Source organism: Rattus norvegicus, chromosome 14 (genome assembly GCF_021556685.1).
Source record: "Rattus norvegicus strain SHRSP/BbbUtx chromosome 14, alternate assembly SHRSP_T2T, whole genome shotgun sequence".
In the NCBI taxonomy this organism is placed as follows: Eukaryota; Metazoa; Chordata; class Mammalia; order Rodentia; family Muridae; genus Rattus; species Rattus norvegicus.
Genome location: NC_141547.1, coordinates 105,111,339 through 105,136,012, shown reverse-complemented (window position 1 = coordinate 105,136,012; position 24,674 = coordinate 105,111,339).

Here is a 24,674-nt window from a genome sequence, read left to right as displayed (position 1 = left end):
TTGACACAGGAAGCATTTCCTGCAGGATTAAACTAAAAGACTGAATGGAACTTTTCTCTTACTCAGTGTAGAAACCAGGACTTGTTTTACAAACTTTAATATGGATGAGTGGGCTCCAGATTTTTACCACAAAGCCTTTAGGAAAGGCATGAACAGGACTCTCTCTCTCTCTCTCTCTCTCTCTCTCTCTCTCTCTCTCTCTCTCTCTCTCCCTCCCTCCCTCCCTCCCTCCCTCCCTCCCTCCCTCCCCCCCCCCTCTCTCTCTCTCTCTCTCTCTCTCTCTCTCTCTCTCTCCCCTCCCCCTTTCTGCGGCAAATGACTGTTTTTCTCTGATGCATCCTGTAAACATCAGCATACAAAGGTCCACCCCACCACACACACACACACACACACACACACACACACACACACAAACACACACACACAAGATCTGGGACTCAAATTTGATCCATTATAGAAATTATTAAGAGCCGTACTTCCACTCTCAACAGAACTTTTTATTAAAAACAATCCTCAAAAACTATTGAAATAAAGGTCCTTTTTCTCATCTGTGAACAGCCCATTCAGCCTCTCCTTGCTTCTGTGCACAATGCCCAGGATGGCTGCCACACCTACGACTTCTTACAATGTTTCTCAAGTGGTCAGAAAAACGATTGCAGAAAAAAAACCCTCTTCTACCATACATGGAAAAACAAACTGCACCATTAAGCCGAAGGAGACAAAACTAATGTACAAGAAAAAAAAAAGAAGCATCAGCTGTGTTTTTTTCCTACATAAAAAGAAAAGAAAAGACGTTCCTAAGGCAGCTATTAGTGACAAAATAGAGAGTTTTTACCAAACGCCATTTTGCTACCCTGTCACCTACACATATCCACTCCTGACTCTTCTCCTGTGTGTCCCACCCATGTACACTGTCCTGTCACCTACACATGTCCACTACTGATTCTTCTCCTGTGTGTCCCACCCAGGTCCAGAGCCCTAGAAAATCCACTAAACTGACTCAGGCAGATTGGGTACTTTTGGTGTAACACAGACAAAATTATGACTCTTATCTAAAGATAAAAGTAGGGGGCAAATAAAACCATGAAGGTAACAGAATCACCAATGCTCAGATATGATGAAGGACGGACAGCTCTATGCTATGTGGCTAACTGTCCATCAGCCTTACAGATGCTATCCATGACCTAGGCAACCCCCGCTGTTTCTGTATTTGGAAAACAATGCTGATAGATGTCATTGGGAAGAGAATTGGAAAGTAACTTGAGAGTGAACACAGAACATTAAATTTTCACAAAATGCAAAAACATACAATGGATTTGACACTTGAGTTTCTCAAATTGAGACATCTGCTTGAGATATGGAAGGATGAGGGACAAAATTCCTCTGTAATATATAGAACAATGGCTTGTGATTTTTTAATCCTTAAAGTGAGTAGATGCCATTTTCACAAGTTTTTATGTAATTATTAGGCTAAGGACAAGTGAATTGATTGGTCAAGAGATTACTCTCTATGCTGTGTAAAAGACTATAATAACAGGGTAATCTATGTTAAGGGTCATGGTAATCAAGATAATAACTTGGTTAATATATTTTAGAAATAAAGCCAATAGCACTCTAAATGTGACATTACACTCTCTTCATGCACACTTCGGTTCTTTGTCTCAGAAATACATTGTTATCAACCACCATGAGATCTATAGTCAATGAGTCTAAAAAGTTTAGATTAAAATACATTAATATGTTATTGGATTACTGTGTGTATTTGCATGTATGTATGTATGTGTGTGTGTTTGTGTGTGTACATGTGAGTGCACGGGCACACACACACATATATTTGAGTATGTATGAGTGTGTATGTGAGTGTTGTGTCTCAGAGGGTGGGAAGAATAGTTCTGCATGCTTTGTGCCTGTTTCTATTTCTTGCTTTTTTTCAGTTCAAAGATTTGCAGCCACCAGCCCTTGGTAACTGTGGAAGGGTGCCATGCACTACACATTAGATTTTAAAATCTACTTTTTGAAAATAAAGACTCTAACAAATTTATATCCTGTTACATGTTTGGGGCTCAGTCAAAGCTCACAGCAAGGAAATAGAAGTACCGACCAAAAAGAGGCTTCTTGGTCATTCACATGCTTCAGGTACATTCTTTCTCCTTGGGTGGCACTCAACTAATCTTTCCTGTCATCCAGTGCAGAATATTCTACTGCATATGGACATATTCCTTGCTGAGAGGGAGCAGCAGAAAGTGGTAAAGGAGAACAAATGGAAGAAAGGAGGAAAGGAAGGCCATGAAAACCAAATCAACTAGTGATTGTTCGAACAGGGGCGGGCATCAGAGGTTGAATGGCAGCTTCATTTATTTTTCTGCCTCTTTAATATGAAGTGAGAACACAGACTCAGTGATCCTTATTCATATAATATGCATCTCCTGTGTTCAATACAGATACCCACCCTGGTCCTGGGAAGGCTCAGTGCCCTAGTGTAGAGGAATGTCAGGGCAGGGAGGCAGGAGTAGGTGGGTTGGGGTGGGGAGCAACCTCATAGAAGCAGGGGCAGGGAGGATGGGATAGCTGGTTTCTGGAGGGGAAACTGGGAAAGGGGATAACATTGAAATGTAAATAAATAAAATGTTACATAAAACAATGCAAATAAACAAACAAAAACCAAAACAAGCAAGCAAGCAAACAAACAAACAAACAAAAAACCCACAAGAGTACTCACCAGGAAAATTCAAGAGCCAAGGCACACCAGCAAATTATTTAGCAGCAACCCTGAAGATTTAGAATTTCTTATCACTTCATGTTCTTTATCTTCTTAAATAAAGACTTTTAGGTTTCCAAATTCATTCACTAAATGAGAACATCTTTGAACCCGGTAGCAGGTCAAAATTGTCTATTATTTGTTTTCTGCTTCCATAGCATGAGATCATCAAAATGTAAGGCAATACACTTTGACCCTGGAGAAATAAATGAATCCTTCATAGAGGGTCTAGAACAGTGGCTATCACTATGTGGGCATGTTTCATCTGGGGATTAAACAACTCTTCCACAGGGTTCACCTACGATCATTGGAAAACACAGATATTGACATTACAATTCATAACAGTAGCAAAATTACAGTTATGAAGTATCAATAAATATCGTTTTATGGTTGGGGGAGGGGGTCACCACAACATGAGGAAATGTATTAAAGGTTGTAGCTTAGGGTAAGATCCACTGGTGTAGAAGAAGCCAGTGCCTGTATCTGGATTTTCAGCTGAAACAGTTACATGCACAGGGACTTACCTCCTGCTTCTCACCTAGAAAAATGGTTATGTAAGTAAAGCTTAGAATGCTACACTGGGGGCTGCAAAGATCATGTGTACACCTCCATCCAGACACTGAAAACGCCAGGCTCCTCCTCCTGACCTTCATTCATTAAGAGCACGCATCAATATGGGTTGTTTATCTTGTTATGTTCCTAAATAAAACACAAATAAATGTTTTGGCTTTGCTCGATTGAGTTATAATAATTGACTACCTTACAATATATAACTAAAGAATACCATGTGCCCTTTCTGTATTTAAAATTTTGCACTGTTTTCGTGACTTGGGAGTAAAAGTTTTCTACCATTGTCATTATTTCCATCATTGTAAATCTTATAGCAAAGTATATAGAAACTGACTGTAGACATTTCAAAAATATATGGAAAGTCACAAAGGAGGAAGTTAACGTCCCCTGTAACCCTCTAACTTATGGTGACCACTACCCATTTGTGAGCCTCTCGTTTTACTCCTGGTGTGTGAACAAGTTCTCCACTCCTGCTACACTGCTGCTTTAGGGATGCCCATTTCCTATGAACACCATGAAGATATATTTAAGGGCTATACTTCATCTCATGGACATGTTATGAATTATTAATATAAGGTCATTTATTAACTATGTGGGGTTGCCAGTTTTAGGCAATAAAATAAAGAACAATGTACCCTTAATCCAGTATCAACTACGTGCAGCTTGTGGTAGGAGTTCATTCCCTTAGACTCTTATTCTTACTCCTACGCTACTGGGAAGAAAATCTACTCAGGGTTTTACCTGTATACTTTTCACTGTACACCATTAAAAGATAAGAAAATGGTAAATAAAACTGCGAAACCACTATCATAGCACAAAATATTACCATCCTTTCACGTCATCAGACACCCAAGCATTGTTTGAAAATCAATCTCCTCTCTCCTGACTGTAAAAGTGAGCGTTATATACTATTCATACATCCCACGCTTGAGCAGGCTTCTCTCTCTGCAGCTCTCCTTCTCTCTCTCTCACCATATCATTTATCTGTTGTGGGAACGAAAGTGTGTGTCGGAATTTATGGTATTCTCCATGTCCTAAAAGGTACTGGCTACATCCTCACCAAGGCCACTTATGCTCCTCTATTGACTTGATTTCTGGCATGTATGTTCTTAGAGCTAGACTTTGGTTCAGATTTAGGTTTTGCATTTTGTCAGGAGTGTTTCGTACAACTGGTATACTCTCCTCAAAGATACATAATGTTAGCTTGTCTGTTTTGTGTTTATTTCACTCCTGACATTAGCAACCATTGTGAATGCCTTTGACTTATTACTACTGTGCAGTAGCCCCCCAGCAGCCTTAATAACACCAAAGCAAAATGTGACAGTTGAATATTTATGCACAGTTAAGTGCCTACATTTAATTTACAGAAAATTTTAAAAATAAATACCTGAAATAAAATGAGTTCACATTTGCAAATTTAAATTATAAGTGTGTGTGTGTGTGTGTGTGTGTGTGTGTGTGTGTGTGTGTGTGTGTTCTCTGTGTGAGTGCATGGGTATGAATGTGTGTATATATATGTATGTGTGACATGAGTGCATGTATGTGTATATCCTGAATCACCTTAATGAAAACTGTACCAACTATACACAATGTTGGGATTATTTGTTTTACATATTTCTGTTACTAGATTAGTCAATAAGATAAAATACACTCTGATGCTTTGGGGGTTTTGACAGTTTTTTATCAATAAGATGATGCATGCTCTCCGTAATTAAAATTGTGTTTCTTCTTTTGTGAATTGTCACTTTTCTGCTAGGTCTCTATCATCATTTAGTGAAGCATCCTAGAAACTGATTTCTGATGATGAATCCCATTTAGACACAAGGATGCCACATAGCAAAACCTCTCATCATTCCCAGCCTAGAATTGATGTCATAGTCCTGATCAAACGTGGTAAGTTATTATTAGGCATTTCAAATATAATTGCCATATAACTCACAGTGGTGATCTGATATACTCAGCAAATGGTCACTCTATATGTATCTTGTCTTATAGGTAAGACAATACACTTAGCCACTTAATACAGTAGCCATTTACTTTGCAATAACATTATGATTAAGAAACTAAAGTATACTAAATACTTGGCCATAAATTCTATAAAAATTATACATTCACCTATAAGTCCTAGCATTGGAAATTTTCTTTTCCCTTAAAAGAATAAAAAGAAATAAGCATTATTACACTACACTTAAAGGGATTGTGAAAACTACCCTTGTTGTGTGATACATAAGAGAGGTTGATTGCTAGCAGTCGTACACCAGGCAAGCTTCTGTCATCACAGCACTTGGGAGGTAGAAGCTGGAGAATCAGGAGTTCAGAGTCACCCATGGTATTTGAGAACAGCCTGGGCTACACGAGTCTTTGTCACACAGAGCTCTGTGAAGAGTCCTGTATCTAAGCACTAAGCCATGTGCTTTAAACAAGCTCTGCTGGGAGAACATGCCCTGGAAACGTCCATCCCTTTCAGCCTAGTGTTTATAACATCTTCATCTGAAAGCGGGATTACAAATGATTGGAAGCCCAAACCAAAATATAAAGTATAAAAAGTGAGTAATATCAGTAGGAGAGACACAGTGTTAAAACCGCACGTGTGATTATACTATACTTGGAATTGAAAAACATAGCAAAAGAGTGCAATCAGATCTTTGTTACATTAGTGTCTCTATATAAATATTATCACGAAAACAAAATTGCTATTCAGATTGATTGGCTGCTTGGTGGTTTAATCAGTGGTTGTGGAATTTCTAGTATATATAATACAAAATAGAGATTATAGTTATCAAAAGTAGTAAAGGAAGAAATGATGGATAGAAAATAAACAGGTAAGAATGAAAATATTGCTAAACTATCTTCATTTTAGAAAAACTGTGTATTCCAATTATAATGACAATGGTCACAATACAGTGCTTGCTTCATCGTAACCAACCCATAACCATCTGCTCGGCTAAATGCACAAGGGATTCTTAAATAATCCTCCTGCAGCACTTATAAAATCCTAATATTCTTCTTAGTTTCTATAATCATTTCAATATTGACAAACTGAGAATGTCAGTCACATCCTAAACTATTCCAAAAAAGGAAGACAAAGATCAACACACACTGGAAACCCCAGGCCTTCCTCAGGGATTTCTATTTTTACGCACGCCTTGTTCAATGCATTAGGAAGTTTACCTGATCTTGGTAAAATCTTCCTAAGTGCTGCAGGACCATGGGCATAACTGTCCTCGCTAACAGGTCCGCTATGAAGCATCAAGGTGATGCCTGCTGACCCCACTGCACAGTGGCCGCTGTGGAGAGCTCAGAGGACCTCTATCCCTTCTGCATCTTAACCACCATTCCCACAGAACCAAGAGAAGCACACTGGGATGTGTTCTTTGAAATAATTTTCCATAAAAAATATCTGACCTGTAGAAAGTCCTGCTCATGTGAAAAAAAAAACTGCTTGAATATGTTTGTCTTACAGTCAATCTTTCAGAGACCAGTCAGGGAAGCCAGTGCTCACTGGGAACATTTTTATTTTCTATTTTCCAAATTCTGACTTAACCGTGGTGGGCCTCGGGCCTGCAGCTCACGGCCATGGTGGCACTCCTCAGCCCTACACTTTGCTTAGATACCTGTCTTAGAAAGTTGTTGTGCCTCTCTTGTGAAATCCAATAGCTTAGCTGAACCTTTTGGGGAAATTCTTAAGTCACACTGACAACTTTTTGCATTTGATGTTTTCATGTCTAGAATGTATATTTTTATCTTAACGACTGTGCAAGGAGAAAAAAAGCACACTTGTAAATCCATGTTAGCCATATGGAGAAGACAATGAGTCCAGTAATTAAAACTGAAAAGGTAAAGAACTATACAGTAATTAGAAGACTGATTAATCAGCTGATAATTTTATCTTGATTAATGCTGCTGGTTTCCCTTCTTATTGACCTAGGAAAGGTGGGTTTAGACCAATTAAACATAAATTATTCTCCTTTTTAAACATTCTGGGCAGCTTCCAGTATTCTAAGTCTTTCTCCACTTAAAGAGTACCATTAAAATGCTTTTACTAAATTGGGCAGCTCAACAAAAGATGGAATTAGGTTTATGTTCCAAGCAAACGGTTGCTTTTATCTAAGGCGAAATTATGCAAAACTGGTTTATTTTCTACTATGCAGGGAGTATTAACAATTGAGTGAATTGCTATTAAAAGGGAGGGGCTTAGGTGACATTTAATGCAAAAACAAGTAGACCCATGTTTTACTAAATCTATCAATGAAGGAGTGTGAACAGCAATTTGTGTAGGACCCCACATCACGAGTCTTCAGATCATAGGATTGATAGAACAAACCATCTAATGTAAAGCCCAAAGTCAAATTCCGAAGATCCAAAAATTCTACAAGTTAGTGCACATCAGTAGAGTCCACTATTTTAAAGCATAGCAGAGCTTTAGAAAAGAGCCAGAGGTGAGCATGTTTTACTAGGAGTACAAATGTACATGCACATATATGCATGTATTATTAATGGGATGATGAAGAAGAGGCCAGGAGCAAGGGAGGGGGACGAAAAGAAAGGGGGAAATTATATTATAATCTTAAAAAGAGAAGAAAAATACCAAACAATAGCCAGAAAATAAGAGGATTATGCTGTAGAAAAAAAGTAAAATCAAGCTGAGGACCCAGGTCCTGTGATAACATGGTGGACTGGCATCCACAGAAACCTAGGATTAATTCCACTATATAAACCAGTTAGATGGGCAAGCTGCTATGATCCAGCATTTACGAGATAGTGACAATAGAATCAGAACTTCGAGGTCATCCTCAATTAGAGAGCAAAGTCGAGAAATTTGAACACAGCCTGAGGTACATGAGGTGAAATCTCAGAAGAAAAGAAAGATAAAGGCAAGGGAAGATAGGAGAGAAGCTAGGAGAGGAGGAGGGGAACAGAGGAGAGGAGAGGAAAGGAGAGGAGAGGAGAGGAGAGTGTAGGGGAAGAGAGGAGGAGAGGAAGAGAGAAGGAAAGGAAGGAAAAAGGGGAGGAAGAGAGGAGGAGGGGAAGAAGGGAGGGGAGGAGGAGGGGAGGGGGAAAGACAGAAGGGGAGGAGGGGAGGAGGGGAGGAGGGGAGGAGGAGAGGAGGAGAGGAATGTTGATGGTAGCTTTTAAGTACAATCATCTCCAACACCATACACTAGACCATACATACTGGTAACCTGTAGTTTGCCAGACCTTACCCTCATCTCATGTAGTATCCCAGCCCATTCTCTAGGAGCCCCCTGATAAATTATATTGAGAAAAACCAACACACTGTCTTCTTTCCTGGTTGTTCATCCTCTGGACGTTTGGTACCATAGTCTCTAAGCACAGAGATACTCTGGAATGACAATCCTTTTCTGTACTGCATGGATGAATGTCTGTACAGGCCACATTCAGAGAAGGAAATGCCACAGCAAGACTTCATGAAGTGAATCTTAAAAAACCTTCCTTGTGAATGTTAGAAGGCCACAGAACGTTCATGAACATGCTTAAATACAAACAACACCCACAAGAATCATCTAACAGAAAACATTAGCCTCATCTAACAGAAAAAAATGAGGCCCTACATGGACTCTGAGTAATACTGTCACTTACTGCACTATTTACTGTCAAACAGTCCGGTGATTTGGGGGTCAGTTTTAACCTCATTACACAGAGCTACAGAAAGGTACAGAAGAAACCACAGTGCAGGATTAAGCAGGAGTGAATCCCAGGACCCCGTCGACTGTTCCAACTGAGCTTTGGCTGTTTGGATTTCAGCAACATGACACAGTATGAGAAAGAAAATCTGACTTACCCATTTTATAGCCATGTCTGTGTTCAGGAGGCCTGTCTTTCAGTGTAGTGATGAATTGAACAGCAAGGACATGCAATGCTTGATCAGTCATTGTTGCCTCTAAGTACACATAATGCAAACAGGTACCCATGAGACTTCACAGCCACTTCATAACTGTTGTAAGATAACTTTCATATAAATTATTGTATAATTTAAAGGAAAAGTCCACTCAATTAGATCTATTCAATCTCTACAGTCTTTGGCTTATCCCTTTACAAGTGGCTGCACCTGATACCAACATTCATTCACTCATTCTCTCATTTATTCATTCATTCATTCATTCATTCATTCATTCACTTGAGGGTGTCTTATGGAAGATGAGCTACGGCAATGAACGATCCTTGTAATTCTTACCCGGTTGTTGCTTAGAGAATACGCTGAAAATAATGTCAGAGTAAAACTAGTAACACTCATTCATGAGGACATTTTTTAAACGTGGGGACTATTTTATAATTTGAAATAATTAGGTAGAATTTCAGCTCCAGTGCTAGAAGGACAGTGTTGTCTGGTGCAGCGAAGTACATCTAGAAAATGCCTCGCATGCACTATGTTGCTAGCAAACTAATCCCTGGGAGTTACATCAAACTGTTGTTCTTGTTTGACAGATGACATAACCATGGCTCAAAGAAATGAAGTGATTAGCCTAAGAATATTGAATAAGTAGTAATCCCAAAACTGAGCATTTACATTGTGTTAGAAAAAAACAGAAACAAATAAATAAATAAATACTAAGTATAAACAAATATATGTAAGATTATATGATAAAGAATCATATATGCCAAGTCATTTGTTCTACAAATACTCTGTCTATAAGAGAGGCTACATAAGATGAGTGGTCCTCTATCTTCCCTAGATAATTGAGTAAACACGCATGTAAAGTTGAAAGGGGCCAATGGAAACATAATAGAGCTGTGGCGTTGTAAATAAGCCAAGATGTTGGTCCATGAAAATATCTGGTACACTGAGAGAGCTGTTTGTTGAGAGAAACTGAAGCGTGGGGTGGATACAGGTGTGGTTAATGGCAGGCAGGACCGTAGGATAGGAAAAGCAAAATCACAAAACGAGTGTGTACTTGACTTCATTGGACATGTAGAAGCCTTGATGATTTCAAACATGAAACTTGAATTTTGTATTATATGATTAATATGATAGAATGATAACTTTGTCACTAGTATGAAGAAGAGATTGGAAAGGTAAAAGCTCATTTGCCTATGTCTCCTGGAGTGTGCAGGATAAGATGACAAAGCAACATGGCAGAAGAGGATCCTGGAAAAGTAGGTTAGATCACAACCCTACAGTATCTTCATTAATAATAATCATCAGATATTAATAATTTTATTTTATAATAACAATAAATTAATACTCAATGGACAATAAATTAAATAAGATAAAGTTCAGTGATAAATCAATCAATGATAACTAGTTATAACGTAGGACTTTAGGACTTACTTTATAGTCAAACTTTATAGCACTTAGAAAACCGTTAAGTCATCTTTAGTCATAAGGGAAATGCAAATCAAAACAACCCTGAGATTTCACCTCACACCAGTGAGAATGGCTAAGATCAAAAACTCAGGTGACAGCAGATGCTGGAGAGGATGCGGAGAAAGAGGAACACTCCTCCATTGTTGGTGGGATTTGCAGACTGGTACAACCATTCTGGAAATCAGTCTGGAGGTTCCTCAGAAAATTGGACATTGAACTGCCTGAGGATCCAGATATACCTCTCTTGGGTATATACCCACAAGATGCCCCAACATATAAAAAAGACATGTGCTCCACTATGTTCATCGCAGCCTTATTTATAATAGCCAGAAGCTGGAAAGAACCCAGATGCCCTTCAACAGAGGAATGGATACAGAAAATGTGGTACATCTACACAATGGAATATTACTCAGCTATCAAAAACAATGACTTTATGAAATTCGTAGGCAAATGGTTGGAACTGGAAAATATCATCCTGAGTGAGGTAACCCAATCACAGAAAAACACACATGGTATGCACTCATTGATAAGTGGCTATTAGCCCAAATGCTTGAATTACCCTAGATGCCTAGAACAAATGAAACTCAAGACGGATGATCAAAATGTGAATGCTTCGGGGCTGGGGATTTAGCTCAGTGGTAGAGCACTTACCTAGGAAGCGCAAGGCCCTGGGTTTGGTCCCCAGCTCCGAAAAAAAGAACCCCCCCAAAAAATGTGAATGCTTCACTCCTTCTTTAAAAGGGGAACAAGAATACCCTTGGCAGGGAATAGAGAGGCAAAGATTAAAACAGACACAGAAGGAACACCCATTCACAGCCTGCCCCACATGTGGCCCATGCATATACAGCCATCCAATTAGACAAGATGGATGAAACAAAGAAGTGCAGGCCGACAGGAGCCGGATGTAGATCGCTCCTGAGAGACACAGTCAGAATACAGCAAACACAGAGGCGAATGCCAGCAGCAAACCACTGAACTGAGAATAGGACCCCCGTTGAAGGAATCAGAGAAAGAATGGAAGAGCTTGAAGGGGCTCGAGACCCCTTCTGAACAACAATGCCAAGCAACCAGAGCTTCCAGGGACTAAGCCACTACCTAAAGACTATACATGGACTGACCCTGGACTCTGACCTCATAGGTAGCAATGAATATCCTAGTAAGATCACCAGTGGAAGGGGAAGCCCTGGGTCCTGCTAAGACTGAACCCCCAGTGAACTAGATTGTTGGGGGGAGGGCGGCAATGGGGAGAGGATGGGGAGGGGAACACCAATAAGAAAGGGGAGAGGGGAGGGGGATGTTTGCCCGGAAACTGGGAAAGGGAATAACACTCGAAATGTATATAAGAAATACTCAAGTTAATAAAAAAGAAAAGAAAAGAAAAGAAAACCGTTAAGTACCTGTGCTGAGATTTTTTAGTTTAGTTTTGTTTGGTTTGGTTTGACTAACTTGACCGCTACAGCCATTTGGAAAGAGGGATCCAGAGTTGATAGTTGGAAAAAATGCCTCCATCAGATTGGACTTTGCAAGTTTGTGAGGAATTTAAAAATTAATGATGGGGGGGGGTACAGTCCAATGTAGGTAGTGTGTTCCAGGTCTACTGGCCAAGTGTATTCGTCAGTCTAAGAACATAGGCTTAGCAGGCTGTGAAGGGCATGTGAGAAAGCAGCACTTTTCTGTGCTTTTGCTTCAGTTCTTGCCTTGAGCTCCTGCCCTGACCTCCTGCAGTGATTAAAAGCATTTCCTAATATTAAGTATCGGCCTTTGTTTTTTCTTAAGGATATATAGGCTACAGCAAATGAACATTTAAGAGAGAAATTTTAAAAAGTGATTAAAATTTCATTAGTGCATTTGAACCCGCCATATAATGGTTCCTTCACAGAACCCCACAGTCAAAGGTGACTCTCATCCTGAATTCAGTCCACATTATCCCTCTACTTTGTTCATCCAAAATAATATATAGCTTTATCTTTGCATATGATGCTTTATTTTATAAAAGAATAATATTAGACACAATCTATGCTTTGTTTGTTCACTTACTATTGTCCTCATAAGACTTCATTGTGATGAAGAACGGAGCCGTGGATGCTGTTGTGTGATACTGCACTTCATGAACACACTAAAGCTCTTCACCCATCCTACTGACAGACGGCATTTGAGGTGCTTTCCTTTTTCTGCTATTACAAGCAAGGCATTTTCTTACATGTCCTTTAATATATGTATACAGCATCTCTCTTAGTTCACTCGGAGGCTCTCAGGCAATCCTGGACTCCTTTATCATACAGAGACTAAATTCTAATATGTTTTAGTTTTAAACTTTAAAATACATTCTTTTCCCTTGCTATACCTTCTATCAATCTTGCATATTAGAAATTATATGTGTGCATGTGTAGGTACATATATGCTCATAGATGTATATTCATGCGTGTAGAGACCAGGAGGAATAATTCTTCATTAGCCATCCATTTGTGTTTTTGAAATAAAGTCTTTTACTGGGACATAGAAGTTGCTGATTGGACAATAAGCTCCAGGAATTTTGATGTCTCTGCCTGCCCTGTAACCAAAACAAGCAGCTCAGGCTACCACACCTGGCCTTTGAGGGGTACTGAGGATTGAGTCCTTCAGCTCCAGCAATGAGTTCTTTTAACTACTTCATCTCACCGGTAAAATTCCTGAAAACTGTGGGTGTTGTGCGATCATTTCAAGCTCCATTTTCTTGGCCTTAATGAAATCAGAAGTATTTTTCCCTGCTGCTCATGCATTCCCTAGTATGAGAGTGTAAATTCCATTTTCTTTTGCCCTTATTTGTGCTTTGCACAAAAATTGGTGCAGCATTAGTGTATGTTACAGATTCTAATTCTTTTCTGTGTGTTTATGGGATAAACAGTTCTTCCCTGTGCTCTGTTTTAACTGTCTATCAACCGGAACACTTTTAGAAATCTGAGACAGTAGATTTGCTTTCACGCATTGCTGAGCATTCGTTCTCCTAGGCAAACCCATCTTACCAAAGACGTAGCTATACCTGCCTGTAGTGCTTATCAGAAGGTTAGGAATTTTATCTTGATTTAAGTTGTTAGAACAGAGAACTTTCCATGACATAGAAGGGAAGTTAGAAGACCCTCTGTCTCTGTTAAACAGGAATTCCTAATGAGTTCCTAATGATTTTGTAATCATTGCTTTCCCGTACTGACCTATAAACCCAACAGTCTTAAAGGAAGTGTTCCTCTATTGGGTCTCTCTTATCCTAGGGTCTATTAGTCTAAAACTGTACAAATAGTATAAACCTGAATTACCATAACTTCACAATTAGAAAGTTGTGGGGCTGTTTTAACCTTTCTTACCTTCTATTTTCCCACATATATTTTAGAGTCACCCTATCCAGTTCTCACTAAAACTTGTGTTGGCATCACATTGTCAGTGTAACAGTGTTGGGAAGAGTATTGGAGAAAGCATGATGTTTGTCTACAGTGACTAGATGCTTTCTCTCAGAGAACATCTCTTTCCTTTTTTCTGCCCTCTTCCTTAGAGGTCTATTTCTCACCCTTACACACTCTCTTGGTACATAACACCACCTGCTGCATTATAAAAGCACATGGGCCTCCTAGAGCTAGCTCCTTAATACGGTTTTCTGAAGCATAAGCCAAAACTAAGACCCCCTCTTTATAAATTACCAGTTTCGGGTAATTCTGAAGCAATAAAAGAACTGCTGTAGCAATAAAAAAACTGAAATATCCAAAGCACTCACACTCACACACACACACACACGCACACACACACACACACACACACACACACACTCACACACACACACTGCCAGAAAAAATATCATTTGTGGACATCGTTCTAGCTTAATATTCTCTGAAATTAGATTTATATTATACAGTCAGTGTTTCTTTTAGGTTATTTTTCAATATATATCAACTTTCCAGTGGGATTATTCTCGTTTTTGAAAGAATCATTTTATAATTCCCTGTGGTAGAAGATGGTCTTTGGTAATCTTTCAGTTCTTGTCATAAATTTCTTGCTATTGTCTAAACCATGGAAAATTTTTTTTGGCTGTAAGTTTCTGAAAGAAAATTATTTTTTATGTGCAGATACAAGTTTACACTGTCTTATACCTTAATATTTCTGTATCTGAAAATTACATAATCGATTTCAGAAATTTTATACCATAATATCGCTAGGTACTACATCTTTCATATTCTATTTTTCTTTCTGAGACTTTAATGTAAATCCATGCGACTCTTTCCTATTATCTACCTTCTTCCACACAACATCTCCTTTTGTAGTTGTCTGGAACTAGGTACTGCCCTACTTCCCTCACACTTAGTTGACATCTATGTTCTTAGCAATTTAACTTTCCTTTAAAACTTTGAGAGTTGTTGTTATTATCAATTGCATATTTTTTCCAAATTTGATCATTTATTAGCCCTTGAGCATGTATTTCTGTCATTTTGATACTTTAACATATTCAGAGGCTTTGGGTTTATGTAAGTACATTTTATGAAGTCTTTCCTGGGTTAATATTACATATTTCTTCTACTGCCTCTCCTCCATTGTGGTTTATTTCTTGTTTGTATGTGTTAATTCAAAGTTTTATTATTCATCTATTTACAGAATAACTATTTAGTGAACTCCTTAAAAAATGAGTGGAAAATATCATTGAAAAATAAATTCAAGGGCTTCCAGTCTTCATCTGCACCGAGAGCTAAGGCTGCCACATAGCCCTCCATAACCAAATCTGACCCAGAGAGAGCTGGTCTTTCAGGAGTACTCTCACTCCAGGCTATCCCACAGCTATCTGTACCCAATTCCCACCCGGAAAGAGCTGGTCTCCCAGGAGTGTTCTTACCCCAAAGATCACAGGCTCACAGGCCCACAGGAGGGACAGGTTCAAGACAGAGAAAGAAAGACCAACTAACACCAAAGATAACCAAATGTCATGATGCAAGAGCAACAGAAACCCAGGCTACTTGGCATAATCAGAACACAGTTCTCCTACCACAGGAAGGCCTGGATACCCCAACACACCAGAAAAGCAAGATTTGGATTTAAAATCACATCTCATGATGTCGATAGAGGGATTTAAGAAGGACAAAAATAAATTCATTAAAGAAACGCAGGAGAACACAGGTAAACAAGTGGAAGTTCTTAAAGAAGAAACACAAAATTCCCTTAAAGAGTTCCAGGAAAACACAACAAAACAGGTAAAGGAATTGAATGAAACCTTCCAGGATCTAAATATGAAAATAGAGACAATAAAGAAATCATAAAGGGAGACAACCCTGTATATAGAAAACATAGGAAAGGCATCAGGAAACATAGATGAAAGCATCACCAACAGAACACAAAAGAGAGAATCACAGGTGCAGAAGATACCATAGAAAACATCGACACAACCATCAAAGAAAACATAAAACACAAAAAGCTCCTAGCCCAAAACATCCAGGACACAATGAGAAGATCAAACCTAGGGATGATAGGTATAGAAGAGAGCAAAGACTCCAAACTTAAAGGGCCAGTAAATATCTTCAACAAAATCATAGAAGAAAACGTCCCTAACCTAAAGAAAGAGATGCCCATGAACATACAAGAAGCCTTAAAGAACTTCAAATAGATTGGACCAGAAAAGAAATTACTCTCATCATATAATAGTTAAAACACCAAATGCACAAAACAAAGAAAGAATATTAAAAGCAGTAAGGGAAAAAGGTCAAGTAATGTATAAAGGCAGACCTATCAAAATGACACCAGACTTCTCAATAGGTATTATGAAAGCCAGAAGATGCTGGACAGAAGTCAAACAGACCCTAAAAGAGCAAAATGCCAGTCAAGGCTACTATACCCAGCAATACTCTCAATTACCCTAGACAGAGAAACCAAGATATTCCATGACAAAACCAAATTTACAAAATATCTTTCAACAAATCCAGTCCTACAAAGGATAATAGATCGAAAACTACAACACAAAGATGAAAACTACACCCTAGAAAAATCAAGAAAGTAATCTTCTTTCAACAAACCCAAAAGAAAATAGCTACACAAACATAATTGCGCCTCTAACAACAAAAATAACAGGAAACAAAAATCACTATTCTGTAACATCTCTTAACAGTAATAGAACTCAATTCCCCAATAAAAAAAATCATAGACTAACAGACTGGATACATAAACAGGACCCAGCATTTTGTTGCATACAGGAAACACAGCTCACTCACACAGGCAGACACTACCTCAGAATAAAATACTGGAAAAAAAGTTCCAAGAAAATGGTCCCAAAAAACAATCTGGAGTAGCCATCATAATATTGAATAAAACTTTCAAGCTAAAGTTACCAAAAAAGATAAGAAGTGACACTTTATATACATCAAAGGAAAAATCCACCAATATAAAGCCTAAATTCTGAATATCCATGCTCCAAATGCAAGTGCACCTACATCCATAAAAGAAATCTTACTAAAACTCAAAGCACACAATAATAGGGGGGAGATTTCAACACCCCACTCATCAATGGACAGGTCATGGAAACAGAAAGTAAACAGAGACATAGAGAAACTAACAAAAGTTACAAACCAAATAGATTTAACAGATATCTATAGAACATTTCATCCTAATACAAAAGAATATACCTTCATGGTACCTTCTCCAAAATAGAGCATATAATCAGTAACAAAACAGGCCTCAACAAATATAAGAAGATTGAAATAATCCCATGCATCCTATCAGATCACCAAGGACTAAGGCTGATCTTCAATAGCAACAAAAACAACAGAAAGTCCATATACACAGGGAAGCTGAACAATGCTCTACTCAATAATAGCTTGGTGAAGGAAGAAATAAAGAAATTAAGGACATTTTAGAATTTAATAAAAATGAAGGCACAACATGCCCAAACTTATGGGACACAATGAAAGCAGTGCTAAGCGGAAAACTCATAGCTCTGAGTGCCCAATTTAAAAAAAAAATGGAGATAGCATACACTAACAAGCTTAACAGCATATTTGAAAGCTCAAAAAAAAAAAAAAGAAACAAATACATGAAAGAGGACTAGAGAGCATGAAATAACCAAACTTATGGCTGAAATTAACCAAATAGAAACAAAGAGATCTATACAAATAATCAACAAAACCAGGAGCTAGTTCTTTGAAAAAATTATCAAGATAAGTAAATCCTTAGCCAGACCAACCGGAGGGCACAGAAAGAGTATCCAAATTAACAAAATCAGAAATGAAAAAGGAGACATAACAACAGAAACTGAGGAAATTAAAAAAATTATCCGATCCCACTACAAAAGCCTATACTCAACAAAACTGGAAAATGTGGAGGAAATGAACAATTTTCTAAGCAGATACCAGGTACTAATGTTAAATCAGGATTAGATAAGCCATCTAAACAGTCCCATAACTCCTAAAGAAATAGAAGCAGCCATTAAAAATCTCCCAAGCAAAAAACAAAAGCAAAAACAAAAACAAAACAAAAAAAAAAACCACACCAAAAAACAAAAAGCAGGTTGGGGATTTAGCTCAGTGGTAGAGCGCTTGCCTAGCAAGCGCAAGGCCCTGGGTTCAGTCCCCAGCTCTGGAAAAAAAAAACAAAAAGCAAAAAACAAACAAACAAAAAAAAAATCCAAGACCAAATGGGTTAAGTACAGTATTCTAGCAGACCTTCAAATAAGACCTAAAACCAATACTCCTCTTTAAATTGTTCCACAAAATAGAAAGAGAAGGAATACTACTCAATTCATTCTTTGAAGCCTCAATTATGCTGATACCTAAACCACACAAAAGCCCCACAAAGAAAGAGAACTTCAGACCAATTTCCCTTATGAATATTGATGCAAAAATATTCAATAAAATTCTAACAAACTGAACCCAAGAACACATCAAAACGATCATTCACCACAATCAAGCAGGCTTCATCCCATGGATGCAGGAATGGTTCAATATAAAGATATCCATCAATGTCATCCACCATATAAATAAACTCAAAACAAAACCACATGATGATCTCATAAGATGCTACAAAAGCATTTGACAAAATTCAACACCCCTTCATGGTAAACATTTTGGAAAGATGAGGAATTCAATGCCCATACCTAAACATAGTAAAAGCAATGTACAGCAAACCAGTAGTCAACATTAAACTAAATGGAGAGAAACTTGAATCAATCCCACTAAAATCAGAAACTAGACAAGGCTGCCCATTCCCTCCTTACTTATTCAATACAATACTTGAAGTCCTAGCCACAGCAATCAGAAAACAAAAAGAGGTCAAAGGGATACAAACTGTATAGGAAGAATTCAAAATATCACTATTTGCAGATCATATGATAGTATACTTAAGTGACCCCCAAAATTCCACCAGAGAACTCCTCCACCTAATAAACAACTTCAGCAAAGTGGCTGGATATAAAATTAACTCAAACAAATCAGTAGCCTTCCTCTACTCAAAGGATAAATGGGCTGAGAAGAAATTAGGGAAATGACACCCTTCACAATAGGCACAAATAATATAAAATACCTTGGAGTGACTCTAACAAGAAAGTGAAAGATCTGTTATAACAAGAAGTCCAAATCTCTGAAGAAAGAAATTGAAGAAGATCTCAATACATAGAAAGATCTGTTGGTGAGATTGTAAACTGGTACAACCACTCTGGAAATCAGTCTGCAGATTCTTCAGAAAATTCAATATAGTGCTACCTGAGGATTCAGCTATACCACTCGTGGGCATATATTCAAATATGCTCCAACATATAACAAGAACACATGTTCCACTATGTTTGCAGCAGCCTTATTTATAATAACCAAAACCTGGAAAGAACCCAGATGTCCTTCAACAGAGAAATGAATACTAAAACGTGCTACATTTACACAATGGATTACTGCTCAGCTATTAAAAACAATGACTTCATGAAATTCTTAGGCAAATGGATGGAACTAGAAAATATCATCCTGAGTGAGGTAAAAACAACGACTTCATGGAAGTCTTATGCACATAGATGAAACTAGAAAATATCATTTTGTGTGAGGTAGCACAAAAGGACACACATGGTATGCAGTCACTAATAAGTGAATATTAGCCCTAAAACTTGGAATACCCAAGATACAATTTAGAGACCATATGGAGCTCAAGAAGAAGGAAGACCAGAGTGTGGATGCTTCAGCTCTACTTAGAAAGGGGAACAAAATACTCACGGGAGAAAATACAAGGACAAAGAGAGGAGCAGAGACTGAAGGAAAGGCCATCCAGACTGCCCCACCTGGGGACCCATCCCATATGCACCCACCAAACCCAGACACTAATGCTGATGCCAAGAAGTGTTTGCTGACAGGAGCTTGATATGGCTGTCTCCTGAGAGGCTCTTTCAGAGCCTTACTGATACAGATGAGGACTTTTTGCAGCTAACCATCATACTGAGCATGGGGTTCCCAATGAAGGAGTTAGAGAAAGGACTGAAGGACCTGAATGTGTTTGCAACCCCATAGGAAAAACAACAATATAAACCAACCAGACCTCCAGAAGGACCAATGGCCCCATCCATATATGTAGCAAACGATGGCATTGTTTAGCATCAAGAGGAGAAGAAGCCCTTAATCCTGTGAAGGCTCATTTCCCTAGTGTAGGGGAATGCCAGGGTAGTGAGGTAGGAGTGGGAGGGTAGGAGAGGGACCATCCTCATAGAAGCAGGGGGAAGGGGGGATGAGAGAGAGGGGAACCAGAAAAAGATAACATTTGAAATTTAAATACATAAAAAATCAATAAAAATGAAATAAAGAATTCTAGGAAACAGAAGTGCTGCTATAGAAACATGCGGTGGTGTTCTCTGTGCTGCTAGAGAACGATGCAGGTCTGCTCGCTGTGCTGTCTGAAAGTTGTAGAAGGCTGCCCACGGATCACTTTTCTGAAGGTACATAACTGACAGAAAGGCTGTCACTGCATGGCCCCTTCATGGTGGACTGATCTACAGCCACCATCATGGCTGCCGCCTGAAAGGTATTTGATGTCCCAGTACTACACACTGCTGCATATATTCTGCTTAAGGCTAAGGTGTGCCCATCCAGGTTGTATTGATTTCCCTCAGGAAGTAGCCTTCCCAAAGTCACAGACAATGTCATTTGGAAGCACTCTTCCCCAGATAGGTTAGGGAGATGTGAGAGGCTGCACTGAAGGTTCATAGAGAAGCAACCTTCACTTACCAATGAAAGTCAAAGTAAAGAGATGGTGCCCATGGTATACACAATGGCCCTCCAACAGAAGATACTGCAGAGCAGAGAGAAAGGTGGTGTTAAATAGCTCACTCATTAAATTAACCAGTGAAGGTCCTGACAGACATGACTCCTGATCAGTTCAGCCCAGAAAGTCAGTCCAGAAGCAAGGGAAAAAGATAGTACTGACACCTACGAGGATTAGATGTGGAGAGGAAAGTAACCAGATAACATAAAGGCCTAAATTTCAAAGGTGACAAAAGGAAAACAAAACCCTTTGGAACTGACACAGAGGAAAATCTTTTTCTCAAGGTAGAAGAAAATCTCTTAAGAGAGGCCCTTCCCTGGTCTGTGGAATTCCAACAAAAGTTAGGAAAGTGAAAAGTAGGCCTGGTCAGAAAACATCACACACAAATGACAAATAGCGAAGATTAACATACAGAAACCGTGCACCAACTGTTACATGGGAGTAGTACAACCCAATGAAAAAGTAGAAGAATATTAGAGTCATTGCAGAAAGACATAAAGTTGAGAGATACAGCTTTCAGTGGTAGGACGTTTGTCTCACAAGCACATGGCTTCAACAAAGGAGGGAGGGAGAAGAAAGGAAGAATGGCATTTGGTTCCACTATTAAATTGCAATAATATTTAGAAAGTTAGTAGAAATGGCAATACTATTACAATGTGTGAATATGTGAAATATGGATATGGAGCATGAACCCCTATTACCTAAGGGTACAAGCAGAGCATGCATTTGCCATTGTTTGGGAAATGTAAAGACATACAAAGGCTGCATATCAACAATATGATCTCAAGGAAGACACTAAAGAACTGTGGTACATGTGTACAAAGGGTTCATATTCACATTATTTGTGAGAGGCAAAAGCTGCTAGTCCTGTTCCAGTAAGAGTAAAGCATAATAACTAATCAATTCATCAATAGCAGAGCACACTGAAGTGAGAGGAAACAAACCACAGCACTTTAATTGAGAAGTAACACCAAGGATGTATTTTAACATATAGCTAGAAGACTGACAAACCATAAGTATTCGTGTATATGTAATGAAGCTCTAATGAAAGTAGGAAATGACCAGTTACCAGAAGAGCACAGTTCCAGTTGTGATTGGGTACCTCACAAGTTTCGCCAGTGTAGACTAGGCTGTTCATTGATCTGCACACTCCTTACATGGGGCTTTGTTGATCTATCTTGTAGGAAAGCACAGATCTAATGTAATCTGAAATAAGCTTAGTATACAGAGATTGCTCAATAAAAATAACAGTTGTACATGCAGGGGATTGCTTACCTGACAATCCTAGCACACTGCAGGCTGAGGCAGAAGGATCACAACTTCAAGACCAGCCTGAACTACAGAACACTAATAAATAAATTTATAATAATTATATAACAAATACATAAGATAAAAAATCAGTCTGTGGTGTGAACTTTCCTACTTGCTTTTCTGCCGCATAGAGATTTGCTGATTCATTCCAATGAAGTAAGGGGGTTATAAAGAAACCTCAAGCCAACGTTTTTACCCTCTCTGTTTACCACCAAAATCTTCTGCACAGACTCTCGTGATTGTGAAAGTTTATTACTAGTTCATCCTAAACACGAAAGGTTGACCCTTAGGGACACCTTAGTCATGCACAGATCTCCTCACAAATGTCTCATTTTGTGCATGTAAGAGATTTGCTTCAAGGTATTGCTTGCTGTGTACCTTACCAATCTGTTAAAGATATCAAAACCAGTTGTTTGGCATGGCTATATTTATAGACAAAAGCATCTTCAGAGCCCAAATACAATTTCTACCTATTCCCACATTCATTTTATTTCTGAAGTTTGAGAAAAGCAAAATTTCTTGTTAATCTTCCATGCCTAAGTTATGTTTCATCTTTAAACATATTTCAGCATTTTACTAGAAATACAGTTCAGACCATCTGTTTCAGCTATGGAAGGGAACTCAAGATTCCCTTCTCATTCTATTGGTTTATCTGGTGTTGCTGGATGTGTGATTCAGTACCTAGTCCTTCTGCACCATCTCTCCATCTAAGGGAATGCAAAGGTTAGACAGGAAATACCTTAAGCTTTTCATTCCTAAAATCTCACTTCCAGCTATGAGATCTGACTTTTAGTACAAAAGCAGCCACTGATAATACTCAAGTGGATAAATGTGGCTATTTTCTAATCCAATAAAAACTAACTTTATTAAAACAGAGAAAAAGCCAGCCTTTGAGAGTGTAGCTCTAACCTGACACAATCCCATAATAATCTTTTTATTGGATCAAGTTAAGGAGCTAACAGAATTTCAATATGAAGAGAATATTTTATAAATACATAAGAACTGATGATCCCCAAATAGTGTTTTAGACTTGGAAGGGTAAGAAAATAAATATACACTTCATCTGAATAAGTAGTAGTGACCTCTCATGGACATGGGGAACTACCAGACTATGGCCTTACCATGAGCCTTAGTAGGTCAACTCTGAACATACACAGTAAATTTCCAGTCTCCTAGTATCTTAGGTAAGCCAGAGGAACACATGAGACACATCTATCTTTGCTAGATGTTTCTGGGACCTCACAATATAAGAAACTAACAACTAATATCTCACAGATGTAGGTAAGTTTTACCCTAGGACTTACATAATACTAGACATACTATATTTTTCAAAGAAAATTAAATATAGCTGGATTTGAAGAGTTATAAATTATATTACTTGAAATTGGTTAGAATAAATGCCACTAAATTAGGCAACACCAAAGTGGATCTCGAACAGTAAAACTGAGACTAGAAATTTACTCAGCTTGAAAATTAGTCTAATACCTCATAAACCAGAGTTCTATAAGAGTTAACAATTATGGTTTTAGAGGATGATGTGTCAGAGAATTGGGCTTTAAAAGTTTGTCATGAATCTATCGTGGGTTTTAAAAATGGTTGTATTATAAATTATAAAATCTAAGAGGAAAATCTAAAGCTTATAAAATGGTCTTTCTGTAATATCAAAATCATAAATAATAACTCCAGGAGCTTCTCTTATCATTATATGACAAAATGGCTCACATGGCAGCTTAGGAGAGGAAGGACTTATCTGTACGAGAGTCCAGTCCATCAGGATGGGACAGCAATAGGAGCATGAGGCCGCAGAGCATGTTGTGTCCACAGTTAGATAGCACACAGTGAGAAAGGCAGTCGCCCCATTCACCAGGACCTTCATATTCATCCATTGACCACAGCTCATAGAATGGTGCTATCTACATTCAGACTCACATCCGGGGAGGATCTTCACCCTTCAGTTAACTCTCTAGGGACAGATTTCCATAGACATGCCCAGAGGTGTATTTCAAAGGTGATTCTAAATTCTGTCAATTTTACAATGAAGGTTTACCAACACGGGCTGAGTTTTTACCAACTTGACAACCAAATTCATCACTTTTAACCATGCATTCCATCCTGGTCCTCAAAGTCACACAATTTCACGTATGTTCAAAAGCTCAAACCAGACAAGAACACAAAAGGGTTCAGATATCTTTTGCAGCAGCTATCCCATTCTATTTTAATATACTAATACTAAACTGTATTTCTGGTAGGGGCTGATATATTTTTAACAAATACGAATTTCTGAGTTTGACCCCATAAAATGAGCAGAAATGAGGTGAAACCATTTTTGCTGAAGTCTGGGCCACTAGGTAAACACTACCCCACACGAAACCCTCTGGTTCTCTCACAATGGTATTCTAGCAGGGACTACGACTGAAGAAAAACCACAAAGCTAACACACGTTTTTCTTTCTAGATGCACATAATTGCTCCAGTTATT